Source organism: Chrysochloris asiatica, unplaced genomic scaffold, assembly GCF_000296735.1.
Source record: "Chrysochloris asiatica unplaced genomic scaffold, ChrAsi1.0 scaffold00391, whole genome shotgun sequence".
In the NCBI taxonomy this organism is placed as follows: domain Eukaryota; kingdom Metazoa; phylum Chordata; class Mammalia; order Afrosoricida; family Chrysochloridae; genus Chrysochloris; species Chrysochloris asiatica.
In genome coordinates this window covers 1,033,352-1,042,578 of record NW_006408909.1, presented here as the reverse complement: position 1 = coordinate 1,042,578, position 9,227 = coordinate 1,033,352, and positions in this window count along the sequence as shown.

Below are 9,227 nucleotides of genomic sequence, written 5' to 3'. Positions count from 1 at the left end.
CAGAAACTTCTAAAACATGTGTCCTGGGAGACCACTTTCTAAACAGAAAAGCAGTTCACAGACAGCGTCATTTAGGGATGTGTTTGTCCACCCTGCTGAGAGAGTCTCTTTCCAGCCTGCTTCCTCCAGAGTAAAGTGGTGGTGGTGATATGCCATGGAGTTTGTTCCAACTCATAACAACACTATACAGGGTTTCTGAGGCTGTAAATCTCTGTGGTGGTTTGTGGTTGTGCGCCGTGAAGTCAGTTCTGACACACATCGACCCTGTAAAAAGGTTTCTGAAGCTGTAAATCTTTATGGGAGCAGAAAGCCTCATGTTTCCATGGAAAGGTTGGTAGTTTAGAACTGCTGACCTTAAAACTAGCAGTCCAACTCACAACTACTTCAATCTTTTCTTATTTATCATGATGCTCTTTATTGGTCCAGTTGTGAGGATTCTCATTTTCTATTCATTGAGGTGCAATCCATATTGAAGGCTGTGATTTTTTATCTCATCAGTAACTATTTCAAGTCTTCTTTGCTTTCAGTGCAAGGTCATGTCATCTGCATATCTCAGGTTGTTAAAGACTCTTTCTCCAATTCTGATGCTACATACTTCTTTATATAACCCAGCTTCTCAAATTATTTGCTCAGTATACAGAATTGGATATGGTGAAAAGATACAACCAGAGTGCACACCTTTTTTGATTCATGATCCCCTAGTTCTATTCTAATGACTGCCTCTTGGTCTATGTACAAGTTCCTCTTGAACACAATTTAAGTATTCTGAAATACCCATTTTTCACAGTGTTATCCATAGTTTGTCATGATCCACACAGTCAAAACCTTTGCATAGTCAATAAAGCACAAGTAAACATCTTTCCAGTAGTCTCCACTTTTTCCCAAGATCCATTTTATGTCAACAGTGATATCCCTCTTTTCAGATCCTTTTTTGAATCTAGTTTGAATTTCTAGCAGCTCCTTGTTGATTTACTGCAGCAATTGTTGTTTGAATTATCTTTAGAAAAATTTTATTTGCATGTGATGTTAATAATATTATTGTCCAGTGATTTCCACATTTTGTTTGGTCACTTTTCTCCAGAATGGACACAAATATGGAGGTCTTCCAATCACTTGGCCAGGTAACTGTCTTCCAAATTACTTGGCATAGATGAGTGAGTATCTCCAGCGCTGCCTTAGTTTGTTAAAACATTTCAATTTGTATTCCATCAAGTCCTGGAGCCTTGTTTTTTGCCACTGTTTTCAGTGAAGTTTGGACTTCTTCCTGTAATATAATTGGTTCTTGATCATATAGTACCTCTTGAAATAGTTGCGCATCTACCAGTTTTATTTGGTACATTGAATCTGATTACTCCTTTCATCTTCTTTTGATGCTTCCTGCATCATTTGAGATTTTGCCCATTTGTTGTTGTTGTTAAGTGCCACCAAGTCTGTTCTGAATCACAGCAACCCTATTTAGCATTTCCGAGAAGCAGAAGGTAGGTTTGATCCACTGACCTTATGGTTCGCACTCCTAAATCACCACACACATAGAATCCTCCAAAATTGCAACTCAAGACTTGAATTTGTTCTTCAATTCTTTCAACTTGAGAAATGTAGAGCATGTACTTCCTTTTTCGTTTTCTAACTTTAGGTCTTTGCAAGGTGGTACTGGTATTGTTGTAGTTAAGTGCCCTCGAATCAGTTCCGACCAATGGTGTCCCTGTATAGGGTTTACAAAGAGCAGCTGGTGAGCTTGAACTGCTGGCCTTGCAGGTCAAGCTGATTTTGCAGTCTAGCACATTAGCCAACAGCGCCACACCAGGACTACGGTAGTGGTGTTAGTGTGCTATTAAATCGGTTTATAGTGGCCTTATTTAGGGTTTCTGTAAATTTTTATGATAGCAGAAAGCCTCATGTTTCTCCCACAGATATGCTGGTAGATTCAAACTGCTAACCTTGCAGCTAGCAGCCAAATGTGTAACCCAATATACTGCTAAGGCTACTAAGTCTTTGCATATTTCATTATAAGACTTGACTTTTGTCTTCTCAAGGTGCCCTTTGAAATTTTTTAAGTTTTTTACTTCATGTCTATCAGTTACTTTAGCTTCTCTGTGTTCAAGAGTAAATTTCAGTCTCTTCTGACATCCATGTTGCTCTTTTCTGTCTTTTCTACCTTTTTAATGGCCTTTTGCTTTCTTCTGTATGATGCTTTTTTTTTTTTTTTTAATGTCATCTCACAATTCTTCTGGTCTTCAGTCATTAGTATTGAATGTGTCAAATCTGTTCTTGAGTTGGTCCTTAAATTCAGATGGGATATGTTCAAGGACATATTTTGCCTCTCCTGGACTTAATTTTCTTCAGCTTCAGTCTGTACTTGCAGATGAGCAATCGATGGTCTGTTCCATAGTCTGGCCTGGCCTTGGTTTGGCTGGTGGTATTGAACTTCTCCATCATCTTTTCTCCCAGAAGCAGTCGATTTGATTCCTGTGCATTCCATCTGGTGAGGTCAATGTGTATTGTTGTTGTTGTCGTTAAGTACCATCCAGTCTGTTCCGACTCATAATGATTCTGTAGAGCATGGGTGGAGGAGGTCTGGCCTGTGGGCCATATAAGGCCAGTGAAATCACATGGTCTGGCCCAGCCATGACATTGTTCTTTTGTTGTTAAATGCTGTTGAGTCTGTTTTGATTCAGAGTGACCCTGTATAGGGTTTCCATGGAGCAGCTGGTGGATATGAACCGCTGACCTTGAGATTCAAACTGACTTTGTGGTCCAATGCATTATCCTGCAGTGCTATGTCAAAAGTCCAGGAAAGGAAATATTGCTATCAAAATAAGTAAAGTACACCTCTGCCCCTTGTCACTCGGGAGGTGACAAGTTCCTCTGTGACTTGAATGTAGGTGCCTCTGCAACCAACAAGATGTGGGACCCCCTACTCCATCTTACCCCCACTTCTCCAAATGATAGAAGTCTAAAGGTTAGAAACATGGATTTTATTGTTCCTCAAAGGTAATAGCTGGGATATTCCCTTGAGGTCCCTCGGCTTTCCTGGACCATTACTATGAGGCCTAGTCTCTCTGTTGCTGCTGGCTCTGTCCTCACCCGATGGGTCCTTGGATCCCCAGTCCCTCCAGAGGGAACAGAGCCTTGCCAGCACTTTCCTTTGGGATCTCCACTCTCCAGAACTGAGAGCGAATGCATTTCTATTGTTTGAAGTCCCCCAGTGTGGGAGTGTTCTTATGACAGTCACAGGACACTCACACACCTCAATACGGGCTTGTCTGGTATTCTGGAATGTCGGAGTAAGGATGAAAATGGAGACAGAGTTTCTGGGACCCATAGAATCAGCCCAACAGGTCTTGGAGGTCCCAGGAACTGCAGAGGCCACAGAAAAAACCAGTGGTCTGGCCAGCACACATAAGTCCGTAGCCCACCAGCTTTCCTTCCCCACCTCCTCCCTGCATCAGGCTAACCCTCTGTGACTCCCCAAGTCCCCTTTCAGGTTTTGAAAATGCTGAGTTCTTGCCCAACTGTCTGCTGACCTGTGGCTTGGTGTCATGGGTCATAGCTGCCCCTCCCAGGCATAGGGGCCTTTTCTGGCTTGTTAAATTGCACTGACTGACCCCATTTCTCCCACCCACTCCAGAAAAGGGTTTGGAAGAAGGGCTCCCCTGCCCTCTTGTGGCGGCATCATCACAGGGGGAATTCAAGTCTGAATGTTTTCTCAAGGAAACTAAACTCTCAGAAACATTTAATACAATGGACGCACTCTACTGGCTCAGCAAGACAAGCAAGAGAGGGGCCAGCTTACTGGAATCTCCTGAAACAAGAGAGGAGATAAACCCTGCAATGACTCAGGAACCCAAACTTCGGTGAGGTTTTAGGATTCAGTGGTCAGGGTGTGCTGGGACATCTACTCTGAAAGTAAGACACATTGCTGCAACAGAGAAGGCAGCCTAGCACCTAGAGGATCTTTCTGAAGGAACCACATTCTCCTAGATATACTGTCCCAGCCTTGTCCTGGCTGACGTGGTGACCAGTTCCAGACCTCAGAGCAGGGTGGGGCTGTGCACCAGGCCTTGGCTGGCCCCAGTGCAGTGTCACCACACCAGCTCTGGAGTTCTGGGGCTAAGCTGAGTTGGCATTGTGAAAACTCACATGCCTTTTGAGAAACAGTTCTTGGCGCATTTCTAGGCTGTTAGAGAAGGGAGTAAGGAGTGTGGTGGTTCTGTAGGATAATCACTGGACTGTGAGCCACAAGATTAGCAGTTCAAGTCCACCAGCTGCTCCTCTGGTAAAAGATGAGGTTTTCTGCTTCCACAAAGTTTTACAGCCTCAGATAGTCTATACAAGGTTGTTATGAGTTAGAACCAACTCGAGGACACTTAACAACAGAGAAGGAGGTGTGTCTCGACCCCAAGTAGCAATATTTGGAGTTTCCCATTATACTTTGTACCATAGAATCCACTAGCTGGTAAAGCCATCAAGCCCAGCAGTGGCCCACTGACAAGTAGTTGGAAGTCACCTGGGAGGGAGCCTGAGCAGGGCCAGATGAGCCATGTGGGCCAGATGCCCTGACACCATGTCACAGATCAACACCCCCACCAGTGATAGCTCTCTTCTACGGGGGTGGGGTCCTGATCACCAGCCAAAGACGAAAAGAACCCCCAGCACAATTTACAGACAGGTGGCTCAGGGTGTGGATTCATGTGGAAACAGCTGACAAGTCTTCTGTAAGGTGGATTCTTTTGAATATTTTCTGTCATTGTTTAGCTTGCCTTTTTGTGTTTTTTAACAGTGTCTTTCGGGTAAAAAGTAAAAGAAAAACCATTGCCATCGTGTCAACCCAACTCATAGTGACTGCATGTGTTTGTTGTTGTTAAATGCCATTGAGTCAGCTGGTGGATTTGAATCACCAACCTTATTGTGATATTTAGAACTTTGTGCCAACTTGACTAGACCAGGATTTCCAGAGGTTTAGCAGTTTAGATGTGCTTATTCACATGGTGATGAAACTTAATACTACAAGAGTGTCCATTAGCAGCCAATCAATTGAAGGAATGTTTCCTAGGAGTGTGGTCTGCTCCCTACTTAATGGGCATGTGGGAAACTCGTTCTCTTCCTCTGGGGACCTGGGACTCTACAACTGTAAGCCATTTCCTTTGTAATAAACTTCTCTATGTTGTTATTATATATGCGTCACTGGGTTTGCATCTCTAGGAAACCTGGCCTAAGACATGTGGTATCTAGTAGGGTTCTAGAGAAACAAAACCATAAGGATGAGTTTTCTAAATTAGTACTAACGTCTGACTAGTTTTCAAGGCACTGATATAAGGTAGCGGCACATCTGACCTCTACTTCACAGGAATCAGCCTTGGGCTGATTTTGAGTTTGGTCCTCTTTCCCTCTTTTGGAGTCAGAGGAAGTCAGACATGGTCCCTACTTGGTTTAAGCAGTTGGCATCAGGAGTGGGATTCATTGCAATGGCCCCAGACTCATGAGAGCATGAGGTTTTCTAAGAGAAAGAACAAAGGGGTATGGGACAAAATGCTTAATCAAAAGGCAGCAACTTCTAAAGTTGCCTGGAGCTGATATTGCACTGGTTAAAAAGGATACCTGACCACCCCTTCCATACAGAGTAGACAGAGATGGGCAACTTGGACATTGGCTACCCAAAATGGGGCGGGGGGTGGGGGGAGAGTGGGGAGTACAAAGGCAAGAAGTGACTGGCTTACAAGCTTTCAAGAGGGAACCTAGATTCAGAGAACGTGAAGGAAGGTAGAATCTCCACTGAGTAGTATCCAATCTGTCTAGGTGGGGCTGATGAAATGAAATGCTGATAGGTCTCTTGTGATACAACAGCAAGTAATTGTTATCAGGACTGCTTGTGAGCATTGGCAATGTAAAGGTAGATGTTTTGTAGCAAGGAGGGGAGTGATTAACTTTTCAGTCTAGGAGAAAAAAAAAAAAAAGGATAGCTGATAGATGCCAACAACTACTGGAATCCACCATGCCAGAGTCACAAGGTCATATGCATATGAATAGGGTTAGTCCAATGGAGACGATTGAACTAGTTTTTAAATGGTATATGTGTTCAAGTAGCAATCCTATCCACTCTGTATACGGAGTTGATAGGGATGGGCAACTTAGACATTGGCTACCTAAAACAAGGGGGCAATAAAAGCACAAAGTGACTGTTTTACAAGTTTTCAAGAGGGAGTTTAGTTTAAGAGTGTGTGTAGGAAAGTAGAGTCTCCACTGAATAATTTTCATCTTGTCTAGACGGGTCTGGTGAAAAAACATGGGGATAAGATTCTTATGATTCAATAGTGAATAACTGTTATCATGACTATTTGCAACTGTCACAACTGTAAAGGTAGAAGTTTTGTAGCAAAAATGGGGAGTAGTTAATCTTACAGCCCAGAAACAGAGGACCCTAGGGCCATCAAGGGAGAAAGAGCACAAGCGAAATGTGGGACCCTATCCAGAGAAGCAGAAACACCAGAGATGGAGGCAGAGATGAGGACATGGAGAGAGGGAGTGACTGAGGACTGTAGACTCATGGAAAGAGAAGGACTGGGTGCTGGCAGCCAGGAAGCAGGCTTGCAGAATGTGCCCTTTCGTTGTTTAAATTATTATATATTCCTGAGTGTTTTTTTATTACATTCCCCCCCCAAAAAAAAGAGGAAATGGAAGCAAATAATGTTGAATAATGATGCACAGAGGAGATTGTAATCATTGAAATGAACAATGGTGGAAAGCCGATGTTCTCCCATGTAAATTATCATTCAGTTCACAACAAAAACTTAAAAAAAAAAAGGTTTATGTGTTTGACTACCTGATGGATATTGGTTTCTACATTATTGGTTTTTATTATTATAAAATAGACATACATGTGTGATAGAAATTAATATTGAAAATTATGATTACAGAGTGCTTGTAAGCCTGCCTTCATCGTATACTTGATTGGATTTACTAAAAAGAGAGTTAGAATTTGCCTGGTTGAGAAGGGGTGGGTAGGCTTCCTGCTTTAAGACTTTGTAGAGTATGGGGCCTTAAGTGGAATCCTGAGCCCCATCTAGAGTTTTCAGAGTTGAGACTTATACATTTGAAAAGACATGCAGACCAACCCAGAACTGTTGGAAAAACAGGATATTCATGACTGAAAAGAAAACAGAAAAAAAAAAAAAAAAAAAAAGTGTTTTTTCAGAGACATCAAGGCAAGGAGAAAATCACAGAAAACCACTCTTCAAGGAATGAAAGTTAAAGGGAACCGGAGCCATGGCTCACTGGTGACTACCTTGGTCTACGTGTGAGTGGAATTGGGGGAAATGCAGCAGTGTAGACATAGGCTGAGTTTGGACATGTTCTGTTGGCACCCACTGACCTTGACATGAGAGAGAGGAGAGAAGGAAGGTTAGTTGCTCTGGTTTAGGGAGTTGTGTGAACTCCTGAGCCCAAGGGCACTGACCTGAGAGTTATGGCTGAGAGTGAAGGGGCCAGCTAGTCTGAAGTGCAGGGAGGTGTGTGTGAACTCCCAAACTTGCAGCTGGTACCCATTTGACCTAGCTTAGATGGCTGGGCTGAGTTGTGAACAGAACCTGACCAAATGAAGGTAAAGACATTTGATAATATAAGCAAGTGTCAATTGATACAATTTGACTAACTGGACTTTTGCTTATGGATGGATACAGTTGTTTAAAATTGCAACTGGAATGGAAGATTCTTCAAATCAAGCAACATGCTTATATCCCCAGTGTACTGGGTTGATATGGATGTGCAATTTAGACATTGATTATAAAAAAATGGGAGGTTAGAAAGGCATGAAGTGGCTAGCTTACAAGCTTTCATGGGTGTGCTTAGTTTTAGAATGAAACAGGTAAGGTAGAACCCCCACTGACTAGTTTTCCTCTTTTCCAAATAAGCCTTGTAAAAGGGGGCTGGGGGTGGTGCTGATAGGATTTTAGTATTTGTGGGTAACTGTTAGTAGGATTGTGATTGTCAAAATTGTAATGTAGATGTGCAACTAAAAGAGGGAATAGTTATCCCAGGACCATCATTAAGGAAGAGAATAAGTGGAGTGTGGGATCCCTGCCTGGAAAACAGCAAAAGCAGAGATGGCAGCAGAGGCAGTGGAAAAGAGAGACAGAGCAGCTTCAAACTCAGCCCACAGACTGAGTAAGGTTGTGTGTGTCTACGGGCAGGAGGCTGGCTTGCAAATGTGCCTTTTGGACATTTAAATGAATGTATATTTTTTTGTTTGCATATGTGCATCAAGTATTTTTGTTTTTTTCATTTGTGATATATAAGATATAAATGGGGCTGGTGCCTTTTCTGTTGTACATGTTTTAGTTATATAATGTTAGGCATAAGTATAACTTTACAATTTTCTTTAGAGATTATCCATATAATTTATAGGTTTTTAAGTTGACAAGAGCGGACTGTAATAGTTAAGTTTCTGTGTCAACTTGAGTCCTGGTGTGGTGCTGTGGGTTAATGCACTGGATTGCAAAGTCAGTATGAACCACAAGACCAGTGGTTCAAGTTCACCAGCTGCTCCTTGGAAACCCTATATGGGGTCACTGAGTTGGAAACAACTCAACTGCATTTAACAAGAACAAAAGTAGTTGAGATGTGCTTATTCCCATGGTGATGAAACCTACTATTTGTTGTTGTTGTTGTTAAGTTCCGTCGAGAAACCTACTATAGGCATAGTTAACTATGATGAGTAGCCATTAGCAGCCAATCAATTGAAGGGATGCTTCCTCAGGGGTGTGGCCTGCTCCCAATATAATGGACATGCAGGAAAGGCTCTCTCTCTTCCACTGGGGACCTGGGACTCTGCAACTGTAAGTAATTTCCTTGATAATAAACTTCTGTTTCTCTCTCTCTCTCTCTCTCTCTCTCTCTCTCTCTCTCTCTCTCTCTCAGGTGTTAAATGAAACCCAGACCACGGAGCAGCGGGGTGAGAGGTGTCTGGAGACCAGGTCGATAGGGAGACGCTGCCTAGGGGGAAGAGACTGCAGGGGCCAGCCAGGCTGTCCTACTTACCCTGGACGCTAGAGCGCCGTCCTAGCCTAACCGTTGGAGCCTGGCTTTGAGGCGGAGTAGACCAACTTAGAGACCCACAAGTGCAGCCCAAAGCCTCTCACTACAACCCAGTCGCCCCTGCTGCACTTCCACCTCTTGATTGACATCCGAGGATGGAAATCCCGCCTTTGAGCCAGACTTAAGGGCCCTAGCAC